The following is a 14,155-nucleotide window of genomic DNA, read 5'->3' on the forward strand; positions in this document are numbered from 1 at the left end:
TTTTTTTTTTTTTTTTTTTTTTTTTTTTTTTTTTTTTTTTTTGATTTTGTTTTAGTTAAAGTTCTTTAAACCATAATTTAAAATGTTTGTCATGTAGTGATTTTTATTATATTGTTGTGCATCATATTGCCGCTTTGTTCTGTTAAAGGGAATAAAATTGAATACAATTGTAATAAACTTAATGTATAATTATTAAGGCGCCAAACAACAACCTTAGAATATAGTCAAAAGTTCACCTCGAAAGCATACAAATCGCATTAAACATTGTACCCAAACGTTGCAAATACAAGCAAGCGGCAACACTCAGAATAACAAAGAATAAATTATTTTTAAAAAAAAAAAAAAAAAAAAAAAAAAAAAAAAAAAAAAAAAAAAAAAATGTTATTTTAAAAAAGCCATTAAATCCGCTTTCAAATTTGAAAGCCGATTTAATGGCGGTCGTCCCGCGTCGGTTTCTTAAAACTTAAATCGTTCATAAATTTAACAGCGGATGGATTGACCTAACTTCTAAGTAGAGTTTACTATTCACAAGGTGTCATAAAATCAAGCAGGCCTGGTCGAAATCTTAGTACAATCTCCGTACAAAACTGTATTACATCCTTTCCGCATCGATTTACAACAAGATGCTGTGAAGATGCGATGGTTACTGAAAAGTGGTTCCAAGTTGCGAGTAGACTTTAGGACGGACGCACCGGTTCCACTGTCAGTAATGTTATCCATGGCCTCATTATAGATTGTATTTACCCGAAAGTTGCATCTGGGGAAAGATCGTCGATCCGGTTTCCAAAGCTCTAACCTGTCAGGTCTACGAGCTTAATTCTCTTTTACTTATCACCAAAAACTCCTACTCAATAAGACGTGAGAGTAACTTTTTAGCTGATTGTTTGATGCTCACAGTTCCAAAAGTGTGCGTCTAGTCTCTCTATGCACTTACTTAGAGTCCTTAACGATTACCAATGTAGGGTATTTGTGTCATATCTCTGCCTGTCTGCACCTGGTATTATCGATCATTAGAGTTATCAAAAATGGGAATTTAAAAGAAGAAGCGACGACTGTAAATTCGGGCCCTTGGTTTTGCTTATCTGGTTAAAAACCCAAGCTATTGTTGCAAGTTGTAGCTAAAAAATAAATGTCCCTCGCAGGACGAAATTGTGTAGAAGACTTTGCTAGATTCAAAAAATGTAAGGAAACGAATTTTAAAAATTCGTTTTTCCAATAAAAATATGCACCAGACAGAGGTCCTATGAAAACAGTAAGAAATTCGTTACTGGCGCAGAAATGTTCGTCTACCTTCTGTGGAAATTGTTAACACTTGTAAAAAGCAGCAAATAGCATATGTTACTCATTCTAATCTACACAGTCGTTTCAACAATGAGTTCGATCCGATTAAAAATAGGTTCGGGAACACGAACGAAGTAGGATTTCATACTTGATGGATTGCCAAGGAAAGGCATTTACACAACTTTATTATGCTTTCAGCGACCAATAAGAATTTTCACAACTGACTACATCGAAAACAAACTTACAAGCACGCATCTTCCGGTAGTCGTGATGACCTCATTAAAGAGACTTCTTCGTTGCCGGAAGAGTTTGGTCGATTACACGAACTGACATACCAAATGTTTGACCTAAGAAATTAAATAAACCTCAAACCTTATTAAGCTAAATAAACCTGAATTTAAAAAAAAATTTGTATCTTTTGTTGGCATTTCTTCAATACTTGGCACAAGTCCTTATCAATACCGTCTAAAAGTTTGATGGAAAATTTCTCCACATTGTCCATTAACTAAACAGTTTTTTGTGTGTTTGTTTCGGATAATAGGGGTTCAATCTTCGTCTCAATTGGGAATAAAATCTTCTTTCATTTCTTATACTAAGAAATAATGAAACTTAAGTGTTCAGTATTCCTCAATAAAATGCTCAAGCTGTCAGTAAGTTTTCATCACAATAATGAGAAACGCTGATGCCTTTCTGATGCATATAAAACTTGAAAGACTTGGCCACACAATAAAAGAAAAAAAAAAAAAAAAAAAAAGTAAGGAGTGATTACCAAAACAGTAACAACAGCAACAGAAACAACAAGCGTCCGTATCAACAGCAGCAAGAAAAACAAAAAAAAACAAAAAACGCAACACTTGAAGCTCATTACGGAAATTTATTACGTGAAGTGGCGGCCACAATACAATGATAAGTGAGAAGAGACACTTACAATACTTTTTGTTACTACTTTTTCGCTAGTATAGTTGGAAAATTTACTAGGTTTGTGTGTGCTCAAGACCCAACCACAGGCTATAGCACTTGTTTTTAAACATCCGAAGGATTCCTTAATACTGGCATTTTAAGTTTTCAAACTCACAGGTAGAGGTATAAAATGTTTAAAGCTTTGCCTGTTTTGCTGACTGCCGTAGACATCAATCACGTTTCACATTTGCATAAGTCAAATGAATGTTAATAGCAGAAGGAGGCTTAGTCACATATGATTAACCAAAAAAAAAAAAAAAAAAAAAAAAAAAAAAAAAAACATTTATTTACATTTACATTGAGCATAAAATTTAAGAAGAAGCTTCAGAGGTAAGAAAATTTATTTATAATTAACAACAGAAAATTACCGTTAAAATATTTTTTTTTTTTTTTTTTTTGCATCTGGTCATGTGGAGGTCAGACATTATTATATTTCCTGCTGTCAAAAAAAGTCAGTTATGGAAAAAACCTGAGAAAATCATACAACATTCATATGCCACATGCGATTAAAATATATTGAAATCCAACTCGTCATGCAAACGCACGTATATAAGCACATACATATAAACGTTTATATTCGTATACGCTCACATACGTTTATGCATTTCCACATTTACATGGACTAAAGTAAACCTGGCGCAAAGATCGCCTAAAACTTCCGCCTTGGCTGGCTTGTCTTCTTGGCTTAATACAAAACCTAATCAACAGGATAATTCAAAGCTTTCTTGCTTTCTTTCATTTTTATTTATTTATTTTGTTTTCTTTTTTTTTCATTTTTTTTTTTTTTTTTTCATTTTAAAAAGTTTGCAATACTTTGGACTTAACAAATGGTTAAATGCAACACATGAGTTTTTCAACTGGCAACAGTAATAATTGTGTGTGTGGCAGGCGGACTTTTTCAGGCAGTCAGGCAGTCAAGCAGCCACGTACGGTAACATTTGTTTATGCTTTGTGTAGAAAAGTAAAGCCAAATCAAGTCAAGTCAAGCCAAAGTTGTACGAGAGAGAAATAAGCGTAGGTTGTGCCTGCCTGACAACTTGGATTTCTGTTTTGTTTACGAAAGCGTAGCTGTTAACGTTGCAACGTTATTATTGTTGCTGTTATTATTTTTGTTATTGTTGTTGTTGTTGTTGTTGTTGTTGTCATCAAATGCATGCTTTTCTTTTTTCTGGACCAGAAACTTTTGATGGCTTATGCTATATTTAGTTGTTTATTGAAATGTTTTCGTTTTGAGCAAAAGTCCGCATACAAAATTTTTCTTATGTAAATTTTTTTTTTTTTTTTTTGGCTTTGAATTAACTGAATTACATTTTTCGCCGTCAAGCAAATATTCAAAATTTTTCTTAGGTATTAGAAAACTGGATTTAGATAAATGTAATAGGGACGTATACACACAAGCAGAAAAAACTTTGGATTTAAAAGTGTCGCCCCTTCAAGCAAAAAGGATAAATGTAACTTAAAAGTGTACTTTAAGATATAGAAATACCCCGTTAGTGCTAATAAATATCCTAGTGCGGATAGTTCCCAAGATATTAGATCCAGATTGCAAACGTCTGGAGTACAATCCAAAGTCAAATATGTTATAATGATTGGTGTTACAAGCGACAGATCAGTACAAGTTGCTAGAACCCTTATATCGAAATAGAAGGTAATGTGTTATGAGAAAGGAATAGTGTCCCCCTAAAAAGACATCATTCACAGAAGATTTCTGAAACGGAAATCTGCCAAAAATACCAGGGAGCCATTATAACCTTGCCGTTGATCATTTAATTTTACCCCTGAAGAAGCCACCCCATGGCTGACTAATGAAAAAGCACGAAATACTTAGCCGCACTTCTTAGGCCCTTACCTATCTTAATTACGTTTGGTTTGTGGCCGATGGTACGGACAACACCATGCAAGCGATCACGTCCAACCTTTTTCTCACCTGTTGCACACATATAGGGACCATCCCGTGACCGTTTATAAAAACAAAACTCAACTTAACATTTTAACAATAGAGTGGATCTAATACTAATCTCAGCTTACCAAGCCGAAGAGCATAATAAACTCATATTTATGGTCTCAATAGCGGTAGTGACTGAATAGCATACGCGAATAGAAACAATTGGAGTTTGTGAACCGAAATGGTACGATCGGAACTCGTTTTGTGAGACGTCAGGGCAACAAGAGGGACGATCAACTCTTTGAAGATGTTCACTCGACCTAGGCGGAGGTAGGGTGTACGTCCAAATTTATATCCCAAATTTTATCTTTATCGCTGAATTTTTCTCATATACATACCAGCTGCGAAAGATCGCCCCGCCATTGGCTATGACAAAAACAGCCTTAACTATCTCATCTTCGAGAAAAACAACTCCAAATAATATAATAATAATCGTAATAATAACAAGAATACAACAACAATAAGAATATCGCAATGAACTATTTCAATATGAATCAGCTCAGCAGTAACAACAAAAGCGATCAACAACAAAATCAGCCTACGTGTGTACAACACGTTTAAGATGAATAAGTATAGCAACATGAAATGAAGCGAATACAAAATGGAGTGAAAAAAAGTAACTTAAAATAAGAAAAGAAATAACGCACTTCGTATATGATACGATATTACTTTTATTATATATCCGTGTATATGCAGCAACAGATTGTGGTTTTAAATGTAATTTATGTTCTTTATTAATGATCATCCGTTGTCGAGTGTTATAGAGAAAATTGACTATTGACAGCATAAAATATGTGTTATGGCTTATAACAGTTGCTGTTTCTCTGCTCATGTTCGTTGCAAGCGTCCTCTCTATGCTGCAATCTAGTTAATGTTTATGATTGCTGTTAAGCGTATTTGTTTTAGTGGATTTATAAGTAAAAAAAAAAAAAAAAAAGCACATACACATACACACACACATATATATATATATATATACATACACACAAATCAATATCTGCGTATATCCTTATTGATAAGCATTATAGTTTATTGCCCTATTATTATATATCAATTTAATGCGATTACATATATATATATATATAGCGGTATATATATATATAACATGTATATCTTAAGATTAATATGGGTTTGTGCGTGCATCTGCACGTAACCAATGATTTTCTGCTAATCACAATCAAAATGAAATATTTTTCACTTGTTCAATATTGACGTCATTAAATTATTGATATTAACAAGTGAGAACTAAACTCGAGCGGAATATCGTATACACGCCGTGTAAAGATAAAAATAGCACGCATAAGGTATTTTGAAATTAATTTTGCTATTATATCGGCTACGTTATTGATGAAGTTATATCGATTTTATCATTCAGTTTGTAACGCCACTTAGGGAATGTTTATACATTCTTGATCAGGCTAAACCGTTTGTCCAACTTCGGGTTTATCTCTGCTTGTTATTAACAATTTTCTACCTGTGCTAAAATTTGTAAGAAATACGTGATACATATACACATTTTTATTGACTTTGTAATAATTTGAGATAAATCCCTCAAGGTTAGGCGCACTGTGCAAACGCTACGTGAATCTTTTCGAAACCAATTTCTTTTTTCATGAAAAAATCCTTCTTTCTTCATAATTGCATTACTATGTTAACCTGTGAATGAAAGGACTAATAGGTCTGCAGAACAGAACAGAACGTTTGCTAGCAGCAAATAAAAGGGTAAAAACCGACAGACGCCCAGAAGCAATTTTTTTATAGAGGTCCCCCCGATCGCGGAACTATGGCGGGACCTAGGGCACTAAGATTACTTTTTCCCTGTGGCGCAGTTTACCATGTATGCCATCAGCATCCATTAATTTTGGCGTTCAAGGCCAAATATCCTAAAAGCTCTCAATCTTAGGAGATATATATTGAATCTCTATATATATATATATTTAGCACAACCAGACTATCACTTATTTAACATGTTTTAGTGTACACCAACCTTACTAGGAATTGCTCTCAAGGTCATTAGCAAATGGTGTGGGAAAATGAATTCGATCGCTGAGTTAGCACACCAAAAAAAATTGTAACTTTTATCCATTAACGTCCTTCACTCCGCATTCTCTCACATCTTACATTTTCGCTCTCTCAAGTACTTCAAATGCAACTTGGTTCACTTAACGTAGCAATTTTAAATTCAAAATACACACGTTTTTAATGACGGAAATTCTGAATTATTTTAGACACGTCTGTCTCGGCGTCCAGCAAATGTTAGTGTTCTAAAAACTGCAAGCGCTGAGAGAAAAAGTTGAGACCTGGGCTAAGGTATTCTTAATTCAACTTACTAACTCTAACTTAAAAATAGACCTAATATAACGAAAAAAAAAAAAAAACGGCCAGCAGATCGAGTAGATACTAACTAACGAACAAACTCGAATTCGCTTTATTGAAAACTCTATCGCACTTGAGACTTGGACCCATAATCATTGAGTTGTCTGTCGGGATACTTTGTCTACACTCAGGTGATAATTAAAAATTTTATTGTTTTCAGTTTTCGTCCTAAAACTCTTGATATATCTTTGCCACCCTAATAAGTGTAGTGAAGGCAGGACTAAACCTTCTTCTTGTCCTTCTTTTTTTTTCTTTCTTTTAATTTCCCAACTGAGGCTTTGCTTTCTTTACGACGGCAACAGGCAATGGTCAGACTTTTGAACGGTAAACTTGAGAATTATAAAACTCTTCTAGCAATATATGCATATGTATGTCTCACAATGTCTACCTATCTATACTTAGCCTTGACGAACACACTACTACAATGGATGTACTCCTCTCCTTGGTGACGTGTGCAAAAATCATTTGTATAATCTAGAAGAGTTATAAGGAATTTTCATTACAAATTTTGTAATTATTGTGCAAATAAATCTTTTTTTTTTTTTGTAATACTTTACATCCAAACCGTATTAAATAATATTAATATTTTTAAAATGAATAAATGTGAATAGCATTATATGCATATTTTCCACATGGCTGATGATTGCTCTACTTTAGCGGTCTCTTTTTTGATTTTTTCTTGGTTTTTCTTTTCATATTTTCTTAGCTATTTTAACACGAAAATAATTAGCATTTAAAAATATAATTGTGGGAAAACTTCAAACTAGTTTATTTAATGACGGTTCGTTTTTATTACTACATTTTTTTTTTTTCTTTTTTTTTTTACAACAATAGATAAACTAGAGCGTTTTCTTGATTACTTTTATTTTATGTAATTTGTTAACGGCTTGAAATAATACATTTTTTTAAAAATATATTTAGTTTGAGTTATTAATAACAGAGTTGAGTAAACAAAGACTGGTGGGGTGAAGCAACTTTCTTTAAAGGCTTAGTTACATAGTTGTTTTCTATGTTTTTATATATGCAGTGCAAGTGAGAAGAAGTCTAATAAGTGGTTTGAATACATTCACTGGACACAGAATTCTTACTTCATCACCTAAATTTAATTTAAATATTAGGCCTACCTAGGCTAGAGTTCTGTCCGTTCCGGTTACAACAAATTTCAACAAATATTCGCACTTGATGTATAGTTGGTTCACTCTTTGTGAATCACTGAATGTATACATGCGGGAATAGTAAGTGAACTAAATCGACGAGGATTCTATTTAGCATTAAGTGAGATGCGGTCTTATCCATGATAAAGTTCGTTTACGTGCGAAATCCAACAAGGAAGAAATGCTACAGAATTTTGCCTAGAAAGACACAGTTCCGGATACTACATGCAGGAGATAGTTTGAAAAATTTCAAATACACGATTTCGACCTTTCTAATAGTCTACAAGTCTCGCTCTGGGCCACCATCTTGGATCGAGACGGAGATCATTTTAAAACAAAATTGGCTCAGTTCAACAAACCTTTTCGGAGCGTATTCGGAAACTAGGATTTTATGTTACCCTAAAAGCGGGCAGAACTTTGCAATAAACCGATTAGTCTAATGCAAATTTTTATACCCATCACCGAAGGATGAAGGGCAGCTTGCAACGCCCAGAAGGAAGCATCAGGGACCACAGAAAGTATATATATTCTTGATCAGCTTCAAAATCTAAATCAGTTTAAGCATGTCCGTCTGTTGGTCTGTGTAAAGCCTGCTTTAAACATTCTCTCCTAGCTACAAAAATTAAGCTTTCGGCAGAAATGTTAGAAGTTCGTGCACCCAACTGGCAAATGGTCCAAAACGGTCAAAGGACACACCTACAGTACCATATAAACTGGGGAAACCGTTGTTTTTCGAAAGGAATAAAAAATTGGTTTTTTTGCCACTTGTACTTATGGCACTTATGCAAACATTGAAAAAGTTCGCCACGCCTATCCAATTTCATGGTTTATTAAAGGGTAATTCTTTTTTCAAGAAGTCTCCTAAAATATATCAATTCTTGGTTAGTTTCAAATTCGTAATGCACCCAAACATCTCGGTTTGTTAGTTTGTCCATCTGTTTGTCTGCGCAACTGCGTAGTATTTGTGGTAAACATTCTATGCCGCCTAATACGGCTGCAACGACCCACACACTTGGGCTCCAACAACTTTTACTTTGAAAATAGAAAATATCTGTATACCACTGAGCATGAAAATTTAATTCTGATACCGTTTTTGTCTTTTTCAGGATAACAGTGAGGGATATGAAATATCCAGTCACCAGCGAATATAATTTTCTCATTTGTGTAATATACTACGGATTTACACCTTTTAAATTTGATTTATTTACCTTTAAAAATTTGTTTTGCTTTATCGTAAACAGCAGCTAATGTGTCATTAGAATGAAATCAGAATAAGTGAAAGGGAAGAATTTCAGTAAAAGGGAATTTCTGAACTTACTTTTAAAATTCAGATGACCCTGAGAGTAGAGTCGTTAAGCCGAAATTACTCATTTTTTTAAACTGACGTTATATTATGATATCACGACAAAGTTATCAATTTCCTCTTCAATAAACGCTAAGCAACCCACTTATTACCAAAAATTTGTTTAAAAGCAAAAAAAAAAAAAAAAAATAGGCTTGTATGTACAATAGCATAGCATAGAAAAACCTGTTCTTTTGTTTGGCGATATTAAGTTTTAATTTATTGTTTAATTTGTAAATTACAAGGACAGGCTTACACGCGTTTTTATTAATCAAATTAGTCAATTAGTTAGTTTTAATAAATTATGCAAATTTTCTTCAGACTTTTGTTATTTTACTAAATAAAGTTTTTATTGATAGAGTGACACATAATATTTATCGTTACCAGGTGCAATAAAATATACTGTAACTTTTTCTACGCCCATTGCGGAAGAATCAGGGGCATATTCATTTTTTCGTAATGTTTGCAACTCCAAGAAGGGAGTCTTGAAGAGCCCTTAGGTTTGATATGTTCATGATCAACATCAAATTCTAAACCAATTTAAGAATGGTCGCTTGTCCTTCCGTCTGTCTGTCCGTCCGTTTGTTTTTGCGGCTGTGAATATTAGACCAAATTCATTGCGGTTTTCTGAATTTTTTTGGCCATAAACTACAACAGCCATCCAAAATAAATATCCATGACTGTAAATGATTAGGTCGCATTCGAATATAATTTCCTGACATCGAGAATTGGTTAAAAGTATGGAAGACAAACTTCAAATAGATATATAGTTTGGGAGTTAAAGAAATATTTGCACTTGCAATAGCCTAAGAAGTTTATGAGCGGGAAAGAGATTACAGAATTTGAATTTTTCTTTATAATGGTAAAGATTTATACTAATTTTTTAATAGTTTTTTTTACAAATATCAAAGCAATGACTGACTTACTTGAATACAATTGAGAACGTGTTTTAAAGAACTATTTAACTATTTGTTTTTATCCCTACTCCCAGAAATACCAAGCAATACATAGGACAGTAGACGCATATACAGAAAATCCCTTACCACTAGAAATAAAGGTTAAGAGTTATTAGACAGATATGAAGAAAAAAAAAAAAAAACAAAATGCAGAAAAAGTTGCTTATATTTTAAATTAAGCCACGAGACAAGTAAAACATTTATAATCGGCTCCGGCTGAATTTTCTATGCCCATCACTGTTTATTTAGGACAAGCGCGAAAAAAAATTAAATTTTGATTCTCTATAATATGGGCATGGCCGATATATTTTATTTTGCAGGTGTATAAATTTTTATTGAGGTAGTTTTTTTTTACTTTTGAAATCAATTTATCAAGTACACTGGGTGCATTCTATGACCAGTTGCAATAATTTCCAGTGCTCTTCCCAAATTTCAAGACGAGATGTTCATTTTATATTACCAGAAGAATGTTTCCTATAGACATTACACGAGAGCACAGGTGGACAGATGGACAGACTGTCGGGAGACAAAGAGGGGACATACAGGTACGAAGATATGCTCAAATGGGTTAAGAATTTAATACTGATCCAAAATATATATGTTATACTGTCTCCGAAGTTTTCCTCTGTAGACTCTTTTTTTTTCCGTTCGATTTGTTTACCCGATTTAAAGAAGTCCCACTTGCTTTTGTGGCCTATCGTTTTAGAAAGAGTAGCATTAGCTTTCCTAGATTTCGGCTGCTCGTCTTACTGATATATAAACTCAGTATAAGTTCTGCTTCAACTCAACTACGCGAGTGCCCTGCTACCTGCTGTTGCGGGTAGCGTCTTTTAATTTTCTGATTTACTTGGCACACAATTGCAGTTTGTTTTTGCAATCAAAGCGACTAATACATTACTCTGGATTTCTCCTGATCATAGTTGAAATGTTATTTATATTTATATAATTTTTCCATACATTACGGTTACACAATATTTATGCAAGTTTGCGTTGCATTTGCGATGCATTTGCTAATAAAAAAATATTTAAATGAAATCTTTTGAACTTCGGAAGCTAATATTATATGTAAGGTATTACGAGATTACTTTCTTACGTGTTCTTATGTGCTTTGTTTTTGTAGCGACATTTGCAAAACTTTTCATTTGTATGTGGGTTAAAGTGAAATATAAACGGCAGTAATCATAAGTTCTCACCTACATGCGAAATGCATTGCATTACAAAATCAGACTGTAAGACGACATAAGCTGACAGATACTTGCAAAAACAGATAATTTTTTATTTTATTCTTATTATCTTTAAACAATTATATATATGTATTTATGCAATATATGTTAGTGTATGCTTGTTTATATATGTAATTGTTACGTTGTTTAAATTGTCTATAATAACTTGTTTGCATTTTCGTTTCCTCCCGTCTTACACCTTATGTTCAATAATTTTAATTTCCACATGCATTAAACAGAAAGGAAGAAAAAAATAGGAATCCAAGAAATACGTACTTTTAACTAGGCTACTGGCCGTTCAAATAATTGATCATCCACTCCGTTCTAAGTTTGAGGATATGACAAATCAATGACCTGCTTTCCTCTTTTCGATTGCGCTGCCTTGGTAAGAATTACCTGCACGTTCCTATAACCTTCAATTCAAATTTGCAAAAAGTGACCAAAGAGATGGACTCGCTACTGGCCAAGAGATGGCGCTATAAGATTTCCCCATTTTTTATTGATAAAATATTTTAAAAACTTGGCTTGCATTTTAACTCATAAAGGAAATGCAAACAAAAGCTTAGCCTAGCGCGACTTTTAAGAACCTCACCTTAAAGTGGCTCATATCACTTTACCTAATACATTTTCATGAAAAACTTGTTTCCATTTGAAGGCTACACGAGAGCGAAAGCATGACCCGAAAAGTTCCAAATTTAGCGAATTTAACTTTTTTGGCAAAGATTTTGTTACTCATTACCTACTTTCGTTATAAAGAGTTTAAAAATCGACCTTTTTTAACCACAATAAAAACTTGCTTTCCTTTATATGGGATTGAGTCCATAAAAGAGATCTATGTCGTCCAAATACGATGCAGTCAATTTTTACGCCAAGCTGTAGAACAATACATCACTACAGCATTCATGTCATATAAGTATATGCTTTTCAAGGTGCGGCTATAAGGCAGACGTTTCAAAATTCGGATCCTAATGCTTCATTGAGAAGAAATTTTGGAAATTGTAAATTTTTTTTCGTACGGATCTTTTTTAAAATTACACGTCATATGAGGTGTGACCGTAAAAATGATCTCATTCACATCCTAATTACAAAACCGTCCATATATAACATTTCGTCGAATATCTCGAAACTTGTGATCAGTCGGTTCAGTCCAAAACACGTGAACACATCCTATCCTTAATGTAGGAATAATGTTCCTTTACATTTAATAAGTACGATTCTAGGGCAAAAGCAAATAACGGGATATGGTAAGTTTTTCTCCGTGACCAGCACTTGTAGAGTATCGCCAGTTTTTAATACAGATGAAAATGGTATTGTTTTGCTTTTCGAAACGAACAGTGCAGCAAGCAGTAAGCGACTGTTTCGAGCACAATCAGGTCAAGGGTTATATAAACTTTTTGTTTTTGGCGTTGTGATTAGATGGATTGGCTAGGGCCTGTCGAACTAGGAAGTGAAATACAAAAGAATTTCAAAAAAAAACCCTCCGTAGCTTAAAAGGGACTGAATGAAGGAGATTATCCAAGAAAAAGAGGCTAATCCCTGGGAAATTCTAAATATAAACAACAAGTTTCAGAAAAAGTGGTTCCAGCCGGCAACTAAGGATTTCATCTAATCGAAATCCTCTTATGTCACAAAAAAACCGAATCAAAGCACCACGAAAACCACATTCGAACATTTCCACTAAGCTTTCTTTAGCGTCCTTCATACGCTCCTTAAATCAGCATGAAAATCTTTCTTCGAGGGCTTTATTGAAGCAGTTATCAAGAGTTATCCTTCTACGACTTATCACTTTTTCGTCATTAACGGTAATGCTTAGGTCCGTGATTCTTCCATTTGAATGCATTTTCAGATTTTTGTCTGGGATTCGGTTTTTTTCATCTGCCATCAGAGGGTTCACGAATTTATATCTTTTTCCTTAGCGAAAACGCAAAAATCTTTTCGAGTTTTGACCTCTTCCTCTTTCAAAAGTGAACTAAGACATTCAGTAAGAGATAGTGGAAACTCTTAGTATGAATATATTATACAAAGCTTTTTAATGTAATTTTATATTTCTTTTATATATATTTCATTAATATTTTGAAGAAAAAAAAAAAAAGTTACGAACTGAAGAGACACGGCCCATATTTACAATATATGTTAATATATACAAAATATCGAAAGAAAAAAAGAAAAAATAAACATTTACTTACATGATTGCATGGAAGAGAAGACCGTGTGTGTTTAATAATATAATCCCCAAAAATATTTATATGTAAATTTTATGCTGACATTAAAACACAAAAGCATTATATATATAAATAAATAAGTTATTGCTTAAGAAAGCAAACAAAACAAATTTAATACGAAATTTAATACGAAAGATTTCGAAAAACACAATCAATACACTTAACTCGTACACGCTTCGCCAGACACTTGTTTAAAATTCTTTACACATTGCTTTTTTTCATTTAGAAACAATATTTTTTATGATTATTATAACAAATTTTTTTTTCTTATTAAAATACGATTTGATTGCTTGGGATTTTTGTGAAAAATGATATTCACGTAAACTCTTATCGTTATTGTTGTAGCCGTTATTCTACATTATATTTATATATCTATATATATATATAGATATGTGTGTTGTATATGTATTTTATACTTAAATGCACAATTACTAAAATTCTTCTTCTTATTTACAGTCGTTTTTTTTTTCCGAGCTCTTCCTACTTTTCAAGCTGAACGAGTTGAATGACAAAAACATTAGCGCCCGTTTTTTTTTTTTTTTTTGATTTTTTTTTTTTGATTATGGTGGGTAGAAAACTGACACAAAATTTACTCAAATGTTAAGACAAGAAAAAAAATTCTTAGCTTCTTTTTGTTATTAATCTTTTTTTTCTTTTTTTTTTTGTATATACATTTTTCGTCTTTTATTTTGAAGA

At 33.0% G+C, this 14,155-nt stretch overlaps 1 protein-coding gene across 1 annotated transcript in view; it reads right to left on the reverse strand.

Annotated features, from left to right (window-relative positions):
• Positions 1-13,723, reverse strand: part of LOC119642038 (cadherin-99C) — a 164,799-nt gene extending 151,076 nt beyond the window's left edge. The window contains exon 1 of the mRNA XM_038040998.1: positions 13,424-13,723. The gene's annotated coding sequence lies outside the window, so the exon portion shown is untranslated. The remainder of the gene's footprint in view (positions 1-13,423) is intronic.
• Positions 13,724-14,155: the final 432 nt, after the last annotated feature.

The sequence above is a fragment of the Glossina fuscipes genome, unplaced genomic scaffold (assembly GCF_014805625.2).
Source record: "Glossina fuscipes isolate IAEA_lab_2018 unplaced genomic scaffold, Yale_Gfus_2 204, whole genome shotgun sequence".
Taxonomy (NCBI): domain Eukaryota; kingdom Metazoa; phylum Arthropoda; class Insecta; order Diptera; family Glossinidae; genus Glossina; species Glossina fuscipes.